This window comes from Myiozetetes cayanensis, unplaced genomic scaffold (genome assembly GCF_022539395.1).
Source record: "Myiozetetes cayanensis isolate MyiCay16 unplaced genomic scaffold, myiCay2020 scf15, whole genome shotgun sequence".
Taxonomy (NCBI): domain Eukaryota; kingdom Metazoa; phylum Chordata; class Aves; order Passeriformes; family Tyrannidae; genus Myiozetetes; species Myiozetetes cayanensis.
Window position 1 is genome coordinate 8,727,336 of NW_026087159.1, and position 17,197 is coordinate 8,744,532.

The 17,197-nt window shown below is 46.1% G+C and overlaps 1 protein-coding gene across 4 annotated transcripts in view; it reads left to right on the plus strand.

Moving 5' to 3' along the window:
- The first annotated feature begins 5,890 nt into the window (after positions 1–5,890).
- The window catches only part of STAG2 (stromal antigen 2), a 69,906-nt gene continuing 58,599 nt past the window's right edge, over positions 5,891–17,197 (plus strand). For 3 of the 4 annotated variants that reach the window (XM_050310280.1, XM_050310283.1, XM_050310282.1), the window contains exon 1: positions 5,891–6,092. The gene's annotated coding sequence lies outside the window, so the exon portion shown is untranslated. Of the gene's footprint in view, positions 6,093–7,255; positions 7,393–17,197 lie in introns of those variants that run through there. The other variant, XM_050310281.1, reaches the window with a different exon arrangement.

Consider the following 17,197-nt stretch of genomic DNA (forward strand, 5'->3'; position numbering starts at 1 on the left):
TTGACTTTACCAGCCTGTCCTGCATAACAGACCCGTGTGATGTTATTGGAGTCGCTGTGGGAGCTCTGTCAGTAGGATACAAGCCACCACAAAAATAACTGTTGCTTCAAACGGGGGTTTTGCAAAAATAGATGTACCAAAAATAACAATTTAGCACTTTCATAACTTTGTCAACAGTTGCTGTAAAGGCTTAACTGGCAATTGCGAGTTTCTTTCAGGAAGTCCCATGTCCCAGGTTGGGAGCTTCACCTCTGCTGGGCTCACAGCTGGAACCAGAAGTACAGGGAATGGAGATACAGGGTGTGCCCTGGGGTGATGGGGTTGGGAATTCCTGTCCTCAGCCTGGTACTGTGTATTGTGAACATGCCAGTTGTGCACTTCACCACGGAGGGGGAAACACTTTGGTCACAGCTGCTGGCACTGAGGCTTCACAGCACTGCTGCTGTGGTGCTGAAGGAAGCGACAGTCTAAAACAAGTATTTTTATCTTAACGGTTTTGAACACCTGTGCAAGCCACCAAGATGCCATAAACTGTTGTATTCCTTGTTATGCATTGTGCCACTTACAAAAACTCTTAATCACAGCTAATGACAAGATCACACTTTGCTTTGCTTCCACCTCCCACTGAGTCAGAGTTGAGGAAGCAGAAATGGCCCTGAGCCCCAGACACAACTGGCAGTATAAGAAACATAGTCTGAAAGGAACCTTGAAGGTGGTTGATGGTGAAATCCGAACCAAAGGAAACTGTGTTAGGGACATAGATAGAGGACCTTGGGAATGTGGTAGGTCAGCCCTAGAAAGCCACAAGTTTATTATCTGACAGAGTAATCTGTTCTTTGACCTTATCAGTAACAAACCCCATTGCCTTTACTTCTCCTTTAACCCTCTAATTTGCAGCCTCAGTAGTTTGTGGGGAAAAGGCCAAAATACGCCATCCACTGTCATCATCCAAACCTTGTGTTTGCCTGCACACCCAGAGGAGAGCTGTCCCATTCATTTGATGGAGGATTTTCTTCAAAGCTTAAACATAAATGTATTTGACTTTGTTGTTTGTAGTTGTTTTGCTCTATGATCTCGGGCAGAGGTTGAGCTGAATAACGATGTTTCTTAGTTCCACTCTAACTTCACCTAACCACAAGCCAGTCTCCTTCCTCCCTTTTCTGGGCAACCCCTGGTTCCATGTCAGTCTCAGGAGGGCTGGAGCTCCAGCAAATCCAACCAGCTGAGAACTGTTTTCTGTTCCTGATGGGTGAGGCACCCTTCACATCCAGAGTGTGATGTAGATTCACTGGTTTTAGCTGTCGCTCAGCTAAAGCTGCTTCCCCTGCTCAGTGCTGGTTGTGGCTGTTTGGCCTGCTTGACCTTATTTCAGTTCTAGGCAGGTTCTGTCCCCAGCCCTTTTCCTGTCACACAGGCTGTTCTTTGCTGCCTTTAACCAGACCCTGCCACTTACCTGCTTACCCAGTTTGAAACGTGTTTCTCTGGTTCCTGTGCGTCCTCCTCAGGCTCTGTCACCAATGCTGTCATTGTGCCTGACTCATAAAATGGTCCTTGACTCATGATCCTTCTGCCTGGACTTAGCTACAGGACACCAGTATGTCTTGCCTGTGTCTTTCAAAACTTCCCTACATCTGGAAATGGGAGCAGATTGTGTCCTGGATCCAAGAGAGGTGGCCTGAATGGTAACATTTACCTGTTCCTGTACGTAGGGTGAGGTGATGCCTCAAGTGAAAGCAACTCCTCCTGGCTGAAGCCAGGAGAAGGGCTGTTTGTTATTTCCTACCAAAAACGGGGGTGACCTTTACACAGTTTAGTGATGGAACTTTAAGGGCTTTTTATCTCAAAGAACAAGACGTAGCAAGAGCACCTCACCCAAGCAGGGGAATGAGCACAGGGCTTTGGGTAACGAGTGACACAGAGGACAGATAAAGCCACTGATAATGCAATTAAGCAAGAAAGCATCTGCGACTTACTGGGGCTCTGTTCATTTCTAGAGCTGGTAATAAAGGGGAGTTAAAACTTCCTTTTTAGTGGTACAGGACAAGTGGACACAGTGATTCTGTGCTCCTTTACAGGCCCGAGAATCAAAGAAAATTCAGCCATGAGTTAGGTGTTCTGGAAAGACCTGGAGAGAAATAGGGGCACACGAGGGAGACTTACGTAAATGGCAAAGGGAAGAAATTATTCACAGAACAGGGAAAGGCCTAAGGAGCTACTGATCTGCAATCTCTCTCCTGCAAATTATGGGAAAGTAACCCATTTTTTGGTTTTTATTTTTATTTCTTATGTAATAGCTCATCTTCAAAAGGATTTAGAACAGATTTCCCTAGAGTGACTAAGGCAGTTTCAAAAACTTGGGAAAAAAACCTGACTGGGAAGACTGCTTTTTCCATCTATACCCAACTCAACAGATAAAAATATGGCTGTGCCTTGTTCAATATAGGCCATCAAAGTTACCATCTCACCTCAGAAAGAACCCAGTATACAAATTCTGGTTTGTTTTCCAATTATCATAAGCAAAGTCTTAAAAAAAAAAAAAAAAAAGAGTAAAGGATTGTGGGTGTTTTTGTTTGGTTTTTTTTTTTATTTTTTAAATTTTGTTTTGTTTGGTTGGGTTTTTTTCTATAATAGAAAAGAGGAAACAGAACTGCAGAGGGGGTCCTATTCTGCTGCCCTCAAAGAAAAGGAAGCAGCACGAGGATGAATCTCCTGCCTGGAAGAATGAATCAGCCATCTGGCAGCTTGAGTTTATTCTGATCTTCTCTAGTGGTGAATCTCTGGCCATTAATTCAGACATGGAATTGCTATCTGACCTCTCCTTGCTCAGTTTCCTAACTGTGTGACTGATCATGAAGCTCTCTTTGGATCAAGCACAGTAAAAGTGCCCATTGTAAAGTCTTTGTTAAATCCTCTCTGAACTGGGCTCAATATCAGAAATGGTGGACTTTGAAGCTCTAAAGAGTAACTTTTATGAAAAAGTTGACATAGTCCTGTAGAATACTTTCTCTCATTTTTCCACAGAACTTCTTTTCTATCAGATATACATCCCTTCTAGGCAGGTCAGAATTAAAAATATATCTATTTCCTTATCATGCTTTGATAGCACTTATTTTTCTTTTATATTTTTATTGTATTGGAAAGGATGCTAGAGTGCTAAAACTATACTGAAACTTCAGGATGTTCTTTTTTTTTTTTTTTTTTCCCCACAAAGTCTGAACAGATGGTAGAAGCCCATTCTGGATTTGTTAGCTTAGAAAAAAGTGGTGTGCTCACAGAGGAACTGCTTTTCATCTCCCCTTCCCTGTTGGACCAAGAGGAAGGCTCAGTCCCAGAAGCACGATCAGTTCTCGGGAAACTGCAGCACTTAGGCTCTTCAGAGACCTCATTTGGTCCTCCATCAGAGAGCCATTTTGGTCACCCTTAAGGTGGGGAATCCTCACAGGGCACAGCTGACTTAAGAAACTCCTGTCTCCTGATCAGTAGAGCAGAGCAGAAACATTCCTGGCCTCACAGGAGCGCAGGGCACCTTCAGTTGTGCTGACTGAATTGCTCCTGCACTCTAAACAGAGTCTGAGAAATTATCTGGTTTAGAGGGGGAAGTTAAACCAGTCCCTTAGAAAACAAATGTCCCTCCTCCCTCCTCTGATGAGGCAACAGTTTGCTAAGACAGCAGCCGGGCAAACAGCTGAATGAAACAACTGGGAGGGAGGAAATGAAGCGGAGAGTGCAAAATCCTCTGAGGCAGCTCCGTGCCAGGGGGTGTAATATGCCCGTGCACCTGGAGTCTGCTCTCCAGAGTGTTTCCAGTTGTGTCACAAGCTTAAAAATGCAAATTCTGTCCTGTGAGTCAGGACACCCAGCAGTGTTACAGATCTGGGCTTCCAAGGCCTGAGTCAGCTTCGGAAACGGGATGAACTCTCTGCCACGGTACTGTCAGCACTTGCACACTAATTCCTTCACAAACACACCTTAAAAACTACGTCAGCTTTTCTTCTGTAAAACACATTGGCCTGGAAACTCTCAGCTGGGAGCTCAAGTGTGAAGTGCAGTGATTTTGGAACAGACCAAAGATGTGACGCACGTGCTGTACATGGATTTCATGCACAGCTGACTGGAGCTGCTGCGCTCCTGCCAGCACCCACAGTAAACTGCTCTGGTCTTGCAAAGTTTGGGACTGAAGTTGTAATGTGAGTTGGCCCTTCTGTATCTCAGGCAGGAGACACATTGCTGGAATTCTGTGTGCAGGCAAAATGTAGTGGTTGATTTTCATGGAAGAGTTGTCCATCTGGCAGCTGTCAGAAGCTGAGTTTGTAGGAGGAAGGCACAAATGGATCCAGTTGCTTTCCATCTATTTCTAAGTGTCATTTTACAACCGTATATGTCATGTTTAATGCTTACCTGAGGTCTGGTGTGTTTGGTGGGTATTTTTTTATTCACAATTTTTCTACACTTTCCAGACAGACATTATCAGATACACATTAAAGATCAGCAGCAGCACCTGTAGCTGTAACTGAAACCAAGAACATAGTTGTATGACTAGGCATTTAGGATACTATTTTAAAGTGTTCCCTATAAGGGAACCTTTCTGCTTCTTTTATTTTTTCTTTTTTTTCTCCAACAGCCTTGACAGGAGGGGCAAAAACATTCTGAAAAGCAATATAATATAATATAATATATAATTCATTTTTGTAGGCCTATCTCATGTACTGACAGATTGTATCTAAATTCATAGGTGACATCAACTTATATATATATGTATTTTTTTTAATTTTAAACACTCCTTATCTGATCACAGTTGCCACTGTAAGAGTTCTTTGCTCTGCAGATGCCTCGTCTTAGTTTTGGAAGGACTAGAACTGGTGGATACTCTTCTCTGAGTATCCTGACTTTGTTAGGCAGGTGAGCAGTGCTCAGTGTGTGCTTAGTTGTGCTAACGCTCTCCCCAAAAATTAAAAGCAGATAAACACAAGAGGGTGGTTAGAGACTAATTACCAGGACAAAACTATTATTGTGCTGACTGATCTAAACATAAGCCTACGTGCAACTATTCAGCATGAGTAATGTGCTTAGCATTACACAATTACAGTGAAAAAAACCTGTGTCACAAACTGTACATCTGGTTACTTTAAGAATTCTGTACTGCTTATATGGACTGTTTTAGTTCCTGTGAATCTTCATGCAGGGAAAAGAAGGAATCGCAGTCAGAGCCCTAGGAGCAAATGTTCATTTAAAAACCGGGAACACACTTGGTGACGGGTAGAGGAAGAACACGTTTCAGGAGACAGCGCCGTGTGTCCCGCAGCTCCCGAGATAAGGACCGTGTATCCCTGCGGGCAGCCCCGCGTTTATCTCTCGACCCACGGGCTCCATCGCTCCGGCCGTGCTTCCCGGGGGGGAACCCGCGGGGCCGCCGCAGCCCGGGGCGTTGGGCTCGACCGGGAGCGAGCGGCCCAGGGATCCCTCTGGAGCGGCCCGGGGATCCCTCTGGAGCGGCCCGGGGGTCCCTCCGGAGCGGCCCAACTTCGCCTCGGCCCCGCAGTTATTTCCAATCCCTCCAGTGCAGCGAGCGCCGCGGGGCTGCGTGCTGCCGGGCGCGCCCCGCCGGCTCCCCCCGCGTCCCAGCGCTCGCTCCTTTTTAGGCCGTGCGGTGTTTGGGTCCCTATCCCGATCCAATCCAATCCAATCCAATCCAATCCCACTCCGATCCCGATCCCGGTCCCGCTCGCGGCCCCGCCCCGCGCGCAGCCCCGCGCATGCGCCGCACCTTGTTTACCCGGCTCTGCGCGGCGGCGCCGCGCGTGGCCGGCAGGTGTCGCCCCAGGCCCAGGAGAGCGGGCCCCGGCGCGCGGCCGCCAGGTGGCGCCTGCGCCCTCCATTCGCCCGCGAGCCGCCGAGCAGCGAACACCCCAAACAATCCCCAGCGCCGCCGCCAAATTAAATAACCCCAACCCGCCCGCGCCCCGCGGCCCCTCCGCGCCCACAGCCCGCCACCGGCCGGCACGGGCGCGCAGCCGGGCGAACCGCGCCGGGCGCACGGGAGCGGAGCCGCGAGCCGGGGCCTTCCCTCGCTGCCTACGCCGACACTGGGCAAGGTAAGTTAGAAAATGGCGGCGAAGCTTCTGGAAGTTTGGCGGGGGCTCTCGGGATCGCGGTGCGCGGCGGCGGGGAGAGGCCGGGCCGGGCCCCGCGGCGCCCGGGCCCGCGCGGGGCGCCAGGCCGGCTGGCCGCAGGGACTGCGCGCAGCCAAGATGGAGGACGGCGGGGCCGAGCCGCGAAAACACTCCAGCCCCCCGCTTCCCCACCCCCCGTCCCCGGCGCGCCGCGGCGGGGAGGGGGGAGGCGAGCGGAGCGCGGCCGGGAGAGCGAGAGGGCGCCGAAAGCGGCCCCCCTTGCCCGCCCGGGGCCCCCTTCCTGCTCCCCAGAGCCGGCCGCGGACAGGCCGGGCCCGGCGCTCGGCGAGCTAAAATGGAGAACCGCCTTCTCCTCCTCCTCCTCCCCCCTTCTGCCGAGCCGAGCAGGGGCTGCCGGCAAGATGGAGGACTCGGGCATTGTGTGCGTGGGGTGTGTGTGTGGGCGAGCCGAGCCGGGCCGGGCCGGTCGGGGGGGGCAACGAGGGGACGGGGTCGGGGCGGCCGCGCTCGGGGGAGAGCGCTGGGCCGCGCTCAGAAAATGGTGGGGCGGCTGCCGCTGCCCCGGGGCCGAGTGCCGGGGGAGGCCGCGGAGAGTGGGCTCGCACCCCTGACAGCGCTCGCCGGGCTCTCTTCGCCCTGCTCCCCGCTGCCCAGCACCCGAGTTCTTCCTGCCGAGCCCGCTCCCGCCGGCTTCCCCGCGTAGGGAAGTGCCGAGGGATCTGGGTTTCTCTGCTCCGTCTCTCTCCCCCGAGCTGGGGCAACTCCGGCCGCCCTTCCCCGTGCTTGGGCTGGCGGGACCTGGGCTCCCTCGGCCCGAGTGAGGACGTGGGGACTGACCTGTCTTCCCCCCCCCCTCGCCTCCCTTTCTCTTCTGCCCCCCCTCCCTGCCCTGGCGCCCAGCTCGGGGAAGGCCTTTGTGGGGCGAGTTTTCCCCTCCGAGTGACTTTGGCCGAGCTCCTCGGCGGCTGCCCGCGAAGAGGAAGAGTTGTGGCAGTTTCCGTTCGGCTTCCTTTTTTTTTTTTTTTTTTTTTTGTAAAGAAAGGGCGCTTGCCAACTTGTGCCGGGGACGCCCGATGCCGGGAGCCGCGTGTTGCTGGAACCCCGCTGGGCTCTCGCCGGCCCCGGAGGGGGAGGGGGGGAGGAGGAGGAGGAAGGAGAGAATGCTTCTTACTGGGGGGTTTTGGCGCCACTTTTGTTTTAGATAGTGCTCCTCTGCCCCCTCCTCCTCGGCACGCACTGAACTGAGCTGAACCCTGCCCAGGTAGGAGGCGAGAGCTTTCCTGGTGTTTCTCTTTTCTGGGCGCTTATTTTCTCTACACGGATTAAAAATAGATATATAGTTGTTTCTGCGGCTAGGGACGGAGGGACAGGGGGGCGAGCGGCCGCAGATGGCTGGGAGGCCTTGTTTTTCGGGAATTCCTCTCCGTGCCCCGGCGCATCCCTGGCGCTGGGCGTGCTGGCCTTGGGGGCCCGCACCGCTCTGCCTCCATGCCTTCCTCTGTCCTGGTAGCGTTGTATAATCCGTCCGTCCCGTGGAAATCCGGGACCCACCGACCTCATTTTTTTAATTATTTTTATTTTTTCTCCTTCCCCCCGGAGAGCGGGCGCGGAGGCGCTCGGACCCCTCTTTCGCTGCTTTTATTTATTTATTGTCCTGCCCCGGCTCGGCTCTCGCTGCTGTTGTCCTTCCACGGGATGCGGCGTTCGGAGCTAAATACAAAGTTTCCCTCACCGGCGAGTCCAGTGCTCTAGTTACTGAGGAGGGGGTGGGGGGGAAGGTGATGATGTTTTTTTTTGGTTGCATTTTGGTTTCCTTTTTTTTTTTTTTTTTTAATTACTTTTTGGCAGGGGGGGGGCCACACCCCTGCGCGTCCGGTCTCCCGAGGCGCCTCAGCCGGCGGGGTGACCCCGCGCTTTGCCGGTGCCCGCGGGGCCGCCGCCCGGGCGGGCGGGCGCGGCGGGGCCGTGGCGGGCGGGCGGCTGCCGAAGTGCGTCACGGCGGCCCCGCCGGGCCTGCTCCGCTCCGCTGTGCGCGCCGTGCCCGCCGCCCTCGGCCGCGCCCGCCGCCCATTGGCCGCGGCCGGCCGGGAGGGGCCGCTTCCTCCGGGCCGGGCCCCCCCCCGCGCCGCTCCGCACCCCGCGTGGCCGCGTCCCGGGGGCTGCTGGAAGGGAACGGCAGGAAAACGCCTTTTGGATCGCTTCCCTCGAAGACGCTGTACGGCCGCTTTCGTGCTCTCGGGGAGTTTTGTTGAATCCTGTTTTAAATGGCCAGGAACGAGAGTTCTTAGCGTTTCCTACAGCGGGGTGTTCTCCAGGCATAGGTCTCGCTGTTAACTCTTGGCGGTTCGGTCTCGATTTGTGATTGATCGCTTCTTTCTTGTTTGTAGTCTTGGCCATTTCAAGCAACTTTTCCCCCTTCTCATATTTTATTTTCCTTAAATCAGTTATCTATTTTATATATATAATATACATGCTGCCCAGAGAGGTGGTGGATTCAACGTCCCTGGAGGTTTTTAAGATGAGACTGGATGGGGCACTTAGTGCCATGGTCAAGTAACCACAGCGGTGTTGGATCAAGGGTTGGACTTGATGAGCTCAGAGGTCTTTTCCAACCGGTTGATTCTATGATTCCCAGAGTGTTTATCTGGTATTGAACTGTCCCAAGACTTGCTAAATACCCGTGTGCAGGCAGGCTGGTTATGTGCAGGTAAATAAATACCACGAGTGATTGTGCAATTGACAGTCATTAATCTCTGCCATTTTGGTGTCACTTGGTCGTTATCCCCAAGTCATAATTTTGTGGATAAATCTTGATGGTGATCAGTCACACACTCACAGTACCACATATTTGCTATGGGGGCTCCTTAAGTGGGTAACACAGATTCTTTTCCCTTATAGCCATGATAACAGTTTCATTACTAAATAAAACATGGTGTGGGAAGGCAGCTGCCGTGCTCTTAGCATAAACCTGCATCTTTTGGCTGCTGAAAGTGTTGGAGCTGAATGGGATGGAATCCCCACACTGTTATGATGAATTAAACAAAGACTAAGAAAGCTTCGAAGTTGTACAAAGGAGAAAAATACCAATTGAATCCCATCTCTACCAGATAGATCTTGCTCTGTTAACTGATGGGGCTCGTGTTGGTCCTTCTTGGCAAAACCAGTGACAATTTACAGTGTTTTCTACGGGTGGCTTTTGTGCAACCTGAGGCAAACCCCTGAATTTCTGCTGTTGTTGTTTGTATTAACTTAGCTGTGGTAAACTTAAGGTTGGCTATTTTATTAATTAAGTTCAAACAAACAAATAAACAAAAGTAGGCATAGAACCTGGAGAGACTTTAATTTTCCTGTGACACTTCCTAGCACTCATATAATTCCCACCATATGTACTTGGACCAGAGTTATGGTTTTGAAGCTTTTTTTGTGCATTTACCATTTCAGGGAGATAATACTGAATAAAGTCAATGAGCAATGTAAGGGTTTGTTGAATTTGTATTTTGGAAGTTCAATTAAAATTCGTGTCCAGCTCTCCTCTTTTAAATGTTAAGTCTTGATGTTTTGCAACTGAAAGCTGAAATTGGTTTGAGTGAGTTGGTTCAAATCAAGGAGTCCGTGATATTTTAATTTATTTTAAAAAATTGGGTTCTGTGAAATGGCAAAAAAATGGTAGGTTCATAGATTATTAAAATACTTATTTTAAAAATGCATTATATTACTTGAATAACACTCCATTTTAAAAATAGGAGTATTCAATTAGCTGGCTGTTAATCTAACTCAAATTCCATAAATATATCACATTCCAGCTTTATGTGCGGAATGGAATAATTTCCACTTGGAAGGATTCTAAATAGAATTACCAGTTAAATACTCTCTAGTTTTATTTTGTTTCAGTGTAACTTATCAACAACAACTGAATTCTTTAAAAAACGTAGTGTAGACAGCTTCTCTTGAATATTACATGCTATTGCAGTCTCCTGTAGAAAATAGCTGCAGGCAACAAACCACTTGAAAGTTCATGCTCTTGGTGGTGGGAGCTACTGTGTTAGACTTGGTTAAGTCATGAAATGATGTTGGCACATCAGAGCTTTATGAACTTTTTAAAATCAGATTGCTCTTTGCCACTTAGGGTTCAAATTTAGAATGATTCGAGGGTCCTCGTTTGTCATGTTCATTTGTCGTGTTGCTGTCTCAGTTGTTTTGCTGCAGGCAAATATTATAGGAGAGATTATGTTTTCTGAAACTTGTGAGCCAGCAGAAACAGGTTGTATGTTTTACAGATACCTGAAATACTTTTGTTGCTTATTTTCACCAAATGAATCCCCGAAAGTAAGCAAATATTTCTATTGGTTATTGTGCTTGTTGGTTGTGTTACTGGAATGCTGTGTTTTGTCAGAGGTTTTGAACTCTGCCTACAGTGTGGCCATTTCACCACTGATTAGTTTGAAAACTTAGAAGAATATTGTAGGTGTGAATTTCCAAAATGGTTCTGTTGGTTTTTGGTGGGTGTTGTTTGTTTGCCTTTTTTTTTTTTTTTTTTTTAATGTGTGTAATTATGAAAACATACTGGAAAGAGGAATGTGTTGTCCATTGTGTCTCTGTCAGCGAGATGTGAGAATTTCCAAGAGCTTCATCTGCTTCAGTACTTGTTTTGTCATGGAAAGAAATGATTGATGGCAGCCATCAACATACCAGTTTGATACTCTTGAAAGGTCTGCTCACTTTCTCAGTATCACTTAAAACATTCACATTCTGAAAACCTCATCTTCCTTATGTGAGGATCATTGACAAAGAGGAAGAGAGAATGAAGTGGTAAGTTAGTTAGTCCTTGGGAAACCGAGGTGAGCAGGGAATTGGCGTTTTAGGTTGGAAAATACAAATTTTGTACACAGCGTCACAAAAGCTTAAATGGTGACTTACAAGCTTATTGCCCTGGTTTAGATTCAACGCCATCCAGTGTTTTAGATAAACCTCCCTTTTAAACTCCAAGGGTAACTAAAAATGGGAATTCTTCATGGTCCCAGTGCTCTTCTGTCAGTGGCACAGGCAGTGCTGCGGTGGGGGCTGCTCTGGGCCTCCTCCTGCCCCCTGCCCCTTGTGTCCCGTTGGGTTCTCGCGGAGGTGGTGCCGGTTGGAGGTGCTGGTGCAGGACGGGCTTGGGCAGGGGGGGCTGCGGCTGCAGCGGCCGCGCCCGGTCCCCAGGGGGCGCCCCGGCGGCGGGGCCGCGGCTCGGCGGGCGGGGGGCGCGGGGAGCCCCTCGGGAGTTGCTGCTGTGGCACAGCTGCGGCACCGCCGCTCCTGCGCTGGCATCTGTGCCTTCCCAGCGCTGCTCCGAGGAGTGAGCCGGCTAAAAACTCTGCCACCGTTCAGTGAACAGCTTTCATGGTTGAAGATCAGTCCAGTGACTTCACTTGGCTTATTTTAGAAAAAAAAGTCTGCCTTTAAATAATTCTGCATCTTTGTGGTTTAAGGGCAAGCCTTGAAATCTGACGTAACTCTTGACAAGGTCAGGTACTTACTTAAGAGTGTTACAGTGAAAACTTCTGAGAGTTGGAAATTAAAACTGTAGTTTTAATCATATGTTGGTTTAACTAAAATTTATTTTCTTTAGGTATTCTCGTCTTGCAGTTTATAAAAATCTGATAAAGTGGGGGTTTTTTATTATTTTTTTTTTATGTGCGTGTGTAAAAAGTGTAAGTACAAAGTAAGGGAAAACTCTGAAGTAACCCTCATTTAGCTGGTCACAGTAGGGCTAGTGCTGACTTGTTGAAGTTGGGAAGCTTGAGGGGCTGTTACCTGAGTGCCTTCTGTCTTGAAATGTTTCACTGCTCAGGTATCAGCACATAAACTGTGTTCTTGATCCTCTCAGTTTGGTGGGTGGGATCACTAAGACTAGACCAGAATCTTAAATATGGTGGATTATGCCATTGCATTATTTCACAGAATACTTTATCAGTTTTTAGTATCTTTGTATTTCCAAGTGTTGCACTGTTAAAATCTCATAGATATATGAGATTTTGGGTGGAGAAGAAGGGAGAGTGAGATGTTCCATCTCTCAAACATTTTCTGAGATTTGGCACCCAATTTTGGAGATAAAATTGTGGGAAAATTTGATCCCCCAGGGTACCCCCTTGGCTTTTATGAGACACTGGTTTTTTAGCCTTTACTGGCTACAAACTTGCATGGAGGAGCACAGGCACAGTCTGGTTTTAAACTTCTTTATGCCAATTTGAGTCAGAAATGACATGTAGGACTGCATTTGTATGCAGATACCTCTTATTGTGGCTTCAGAGGGAAATGAAGTTAGCTGTCAGATAGCTGCTCTGTCCAGGTATGTATCTTATTTTTGTCTGTTCTGTACATTTTTTGATTGTGTAGCTGGCTATGATTTCCCCCTTTGGAGGGCTTATTTTTGTAAAAGAATATGATCAGAAGAGTGAGTAGATGGGAGAAGATTGGCATATATGGCAGGGTAGATTGTGATCTGTGATTGAGAAGTTAATCACAATACCTACCCAAAAAAGTATCTGAGCACATGTGTTGGTTGGTTTCTTTGGTTTTTTTCCTTCTTTTTTTTTTTTTTTTTTGTAGGTAGGTGAATGATTTATTTTCTTATGGCTCTGAATATGATGACTTTCTAGTCCTGCCCTTACACAGCCTTTTATGCATTTGACTTTATGCTTTTATGCATTTTTATTTCAGTAAAGGTTTGTCATTGGATTAGTGCAGGGGAACATGTGTGACATCAGAATTCAATCTGGTTTTGCAGTAGTTTTTTGGTAGCACTTCCGTGAGGCTCTGAAGAGGAAAGAAAGTATTTTTACATCTGTTCTCATTGTTCAAGGGCTGATAGAGCAAGCTGATGATCTGTGTTTGTATTTTGAAAAAGGTACCTGTTGCCATGTAATGGGTATCTCTGCAGTGGTCTAGACTGGTAAGAATTGTATCTGGATTCCAAATCTCAGGGTTGTTTTCTATTAACAAAACAATGAAATCAAATACACTGACTTCTATTTCACAGAACACAAAATGTGAAATTACTGACCCCTTTAAAAAGTAACAACAAACCTTAGGTGACACAAAATGTTTCTGAAATTACTGACCCCTTTAAAAAGTAACAACAAACCTTAGGTATGCATGTTTTATGTAGCATTCCAGAATTGGCTGCGTGTTGCTGCCAAGGTTTGGTGAAACACTGCTCAGCTTCAGGCTAGTGAGTGAGAGAGCTTTGGGTGTTGTGCAGGACACACCTGCCATACCTGCAGGCTTCCCCCGGCTTTGTCCCTTCTGCAGTGACAGCACCACGTGCTGTACACGCTTGTTTGGGGCTCGCTGGAAGGTGTGTGATGCGGCACACGTGGACACAAAGCACAGAGGACTCCGTGCAGTTATTCTCCTGTTGCTTAATGCATGTGATCTGCCTGGAAACAGATGGATGTTTTTATCTGGAGGTAATGTTGCAGTTCTTCGTTATGGCTGGACTGTGGTTTTTTACTTCATATAGGATTTCAGCCGAAGTTCTGAGACCTTCCCTGCGGCATCATGTCTGGGAAAAAAATTGACTTACTTTGTTTACAAATGAAAATAAGCTGTTCAATCTAAGCCTTTTTTAGTCTTTCACCTGTTGTTGCTTTAGATAAAACTCCCAGTTCTATCCCATAAGAAGGGTCATCTCTGGAAATTTGGACCATATCGAGTCTCAGTAAGCAGATAATAAGCAAGTAAAATAATTGGCTGATTTTTTTTTTTTCAGAGTTTTAATCTTCCAGCAGGGAGAGTTCATTCTAAGGAAGATTTGTAGGGAGTAGGGGTGTGAATAATTAAGATGTGTATTTTTTCATGTGTTACTTTTATTATTTTGCTGTGAGCAATTAAATATATATAGTAAAGTTACAACCCCCCCAGTCTAAATACTAAATATCAAGAACACAGCTTTGTAGTTTGTGTGCTTTTGAGGTGTCTAGTTTTTAATTTGCAGGTGACTTTATCTGGCATGAGTCCTGGAATAAGATGTTTTTTGTAATTATGGATCTAGTGGCCTGCTAACTTAATTTGTGTAATATGATGGTGCATCCTGACCACTGGCTATTTCACTGCAGATGTTCTTAGAAACAGAGAACTGATTAATTATGATGTTTTTTCCAAGGGAGGAAACAGGGACGACTTGATCAAGACTTTTTTTTAATCAAAACAGTAATGACCAGTGGCTTCAGTGTCCATATCATATGGCAGAACTGTGCTTGCAGCAGAGAAACAGGAGAGAGAATTGATGTGACTGTTGTATCTTGCTTTGTAAAGAATACAATTTGAATGGATTTGAAAAGGAAAGACTATCGTATTAATAAATTAAGATTAATAACATAAGAATTGATGAAATTTTATTTTGTGCTATTTTGAGATGGGAACTCTGTTCTTTCAAGGAAGTGCTTGGTGTGCAGCCATATACTGGTTTTTTTTTTAATTGTTTCTTATGTACCTGTTTGAACAAATATATCCAGAATACTTTCTTTTTAAGACCACATAAAATAAAACTTTGCATTATGAATGTGCAGGTGCTTCCTAGAAGTGACGCCCCAATGAAAAAATTGTGTTCTTGGTCACAGAACTGTATAAATGGGAAAGGCCCCCTGCAGGTCTGGTCCAGCCTTCTGCTTAAATCTTGTCCAGTAGCACCAGGAATTTGTCCAGGGAAGTTTTGGATGTCTCAGGGTAGAGTTCCTGCAATCTCTCTGGCAACCTGTTGTGCTGTTCTTATTGGAAGGGCCTTTTTTATTTCAGGTCCTAAAGTCATCTTAAATTCTTATTAAGATTTGTGCCTTTCCACCTCCATGTTTGAAAAGTATTCCTTGATGATGGAGGCTTGGGAACCTAATGTCCTGGTTTAGAGCTGGTAATGTTTTTTTTTAATTGGGAATTTTTAAAAAAAGAGAGGTGAATGGCTACTGAATGACTTTTTGGGGCCTACATTGCTCTTTCCTCTGGTTGCCTTTGCTGTTTTATCCCTTTCCTGCTGTCCGTGCTCAAGCCTCACTATTGCACCTCTGACATCAAAGTCTTGCAAATAAAACTTCCTTTCTTAAGCATTTACCTGTTCATTTAAGTGTCATTCATACACTGATCAAAATGATTCTTCTTGCAGTTTTCATGTTTAAGCAGTGATATTTTTATTCCTTCTCATAAGTATTTTTTCTAGAAATGTACAGTTCATTTGAAACTATGGCAACCAGAAAGGAAAGCTGCACAAGGATCTCTTCGATCTGTGGTATAGGCCTGCTGGTACTTGCCTAAGAAGCATTTGGCTAAAGAAAAGGTGAAGCATCAACATGTTTGCATGTTGATTTACCAAACACAGAAATGGTTTATTAAGGCAAATACTTGAATGACAATGGAAAACATTTGGGGTTTTTTCCCCCCACTGAGTTACATTTTTGTCTTCAATATTCTTTTTAAGCTGCTCTGTTTTATTGTGTGCTTCCATTCGAGTTGCTTTGATAAGCTGTATTTTCAAAACTGAGATATATTAGTAGTTAATTTTATAAATATTTATCAATTTAGAAGTGTTGCTGATGAGTGTATACTGCATTACCACTCTGCTGGGAAACAGCACAGATTCTGTACACAGCCAACCTGGGGCTTGACAGTTGAAACATAATCAGAAAAATCAGCCTTTAGGCATTTTATTTCTCTGGCTGCATTGCATCGTCTCAGTTATACTGCCCAATTTCCATTCAGCAATGCAGTGGTTTTATGAAAGTTAATAAACTTGTGTACTTAGAGTGTGTTTGTACCTCAGAGCAGTAGTTGCTGCTAAGCAGAAATTTTCTGTGGTGGCAAGACAGATTGTATGCATCAGTATGATGTAAAAATATCAAAAGCATTTTTAGTGATTTTCAGTTTCAATAGCACTGGGTAGAATAAAATAAAGAAATGAAAAGCTACTCTCTTCTTATACAGTAGGTCACTCATTAAGATTTTTTGTATTCGCCCCCCGAGTGAAGGAACAGTCTCTATAAAATTGAATTCTTAAGGGTTTTCCTTTCTGTGCCAAGGGGCTATAAACTATGCAAAGAATACCTTGCATTCAAAACTGGTTAGTGAAGTTTTGTTTACAAGAGAGGATTTATATATTCTTTCATAATCCTACAAATGGGCTTAGTCTTCCTCTATCTCCAGTGAAGAGAAGCATGGAAAAATTCCTTTGGATGCAAGATTGAGTCAATGTTCTTGGTGTCTTGGGGATTTAAGAAACTTACTGAAGTTTTTCAGTTCTTTTACAATAAGCACTGTTTGTTGGTATATAAGGAATTAAGCATCCTAGGAGATGAAATAGGACCAGAAGGGAGGAAAGTATAGCCAGGAAGATGGGAGAGGTATGAAAGTGTAAGAATATGTTGATGCTTACTGGAACCATTTCAGAAGTATGTTGTATATCCAGTTGTATCACCTTCACTTTTTTTATTTTTGTTGTGGAAAATGTTGGCCTTGAGCTGTTAGATACATAAGTATCCATAAGTAACTGCTTTGATGTAAAAATCTAATCTTGGGATAGGTTATCCTGTCAGATGTGAAAGGTGCAAATGTTTGTCTTGAATGTTTAATTTTTTTAGTTCCGAACTTTATCACCATTAAAGGCTATTGGAGTGGAATCTGTAGGAGGGAAATCAAGCTAGCAATCCATTCAAAATGTAAAGGTTTTTTTTTCAGTGAGGGTAGTTGGTGGAGAGACTTGTTACTTAACTGATGTGAAAGAACAGAATTGGGCAGTTATGTAACTGGAAATAATTTCTGAACGTGACTCCACGTGCAGAGTTTCCTCCCTCATTCAGTGGCTTCTTTCTTCCATATTTGTTCAGGCTGCTGCAGATGAGTCTTCCCATGTCCCAGGGCCCGTTCTGTGGGCAGCTGCTGCTGGTAGGGTGGGCTTGTCTCTCCTGGCTGTGTGTTCTGTTTGCCTTGTGCCTGTTTTCTTCCCACTTGAACTTCACAGGTGGGGTGGCTTAAGGAGCTGAACTGTGAAGAGTAATTGTCTGTAGGTTAAATCCCTGGGGAGTCAAATGGGTGCTGCTTCT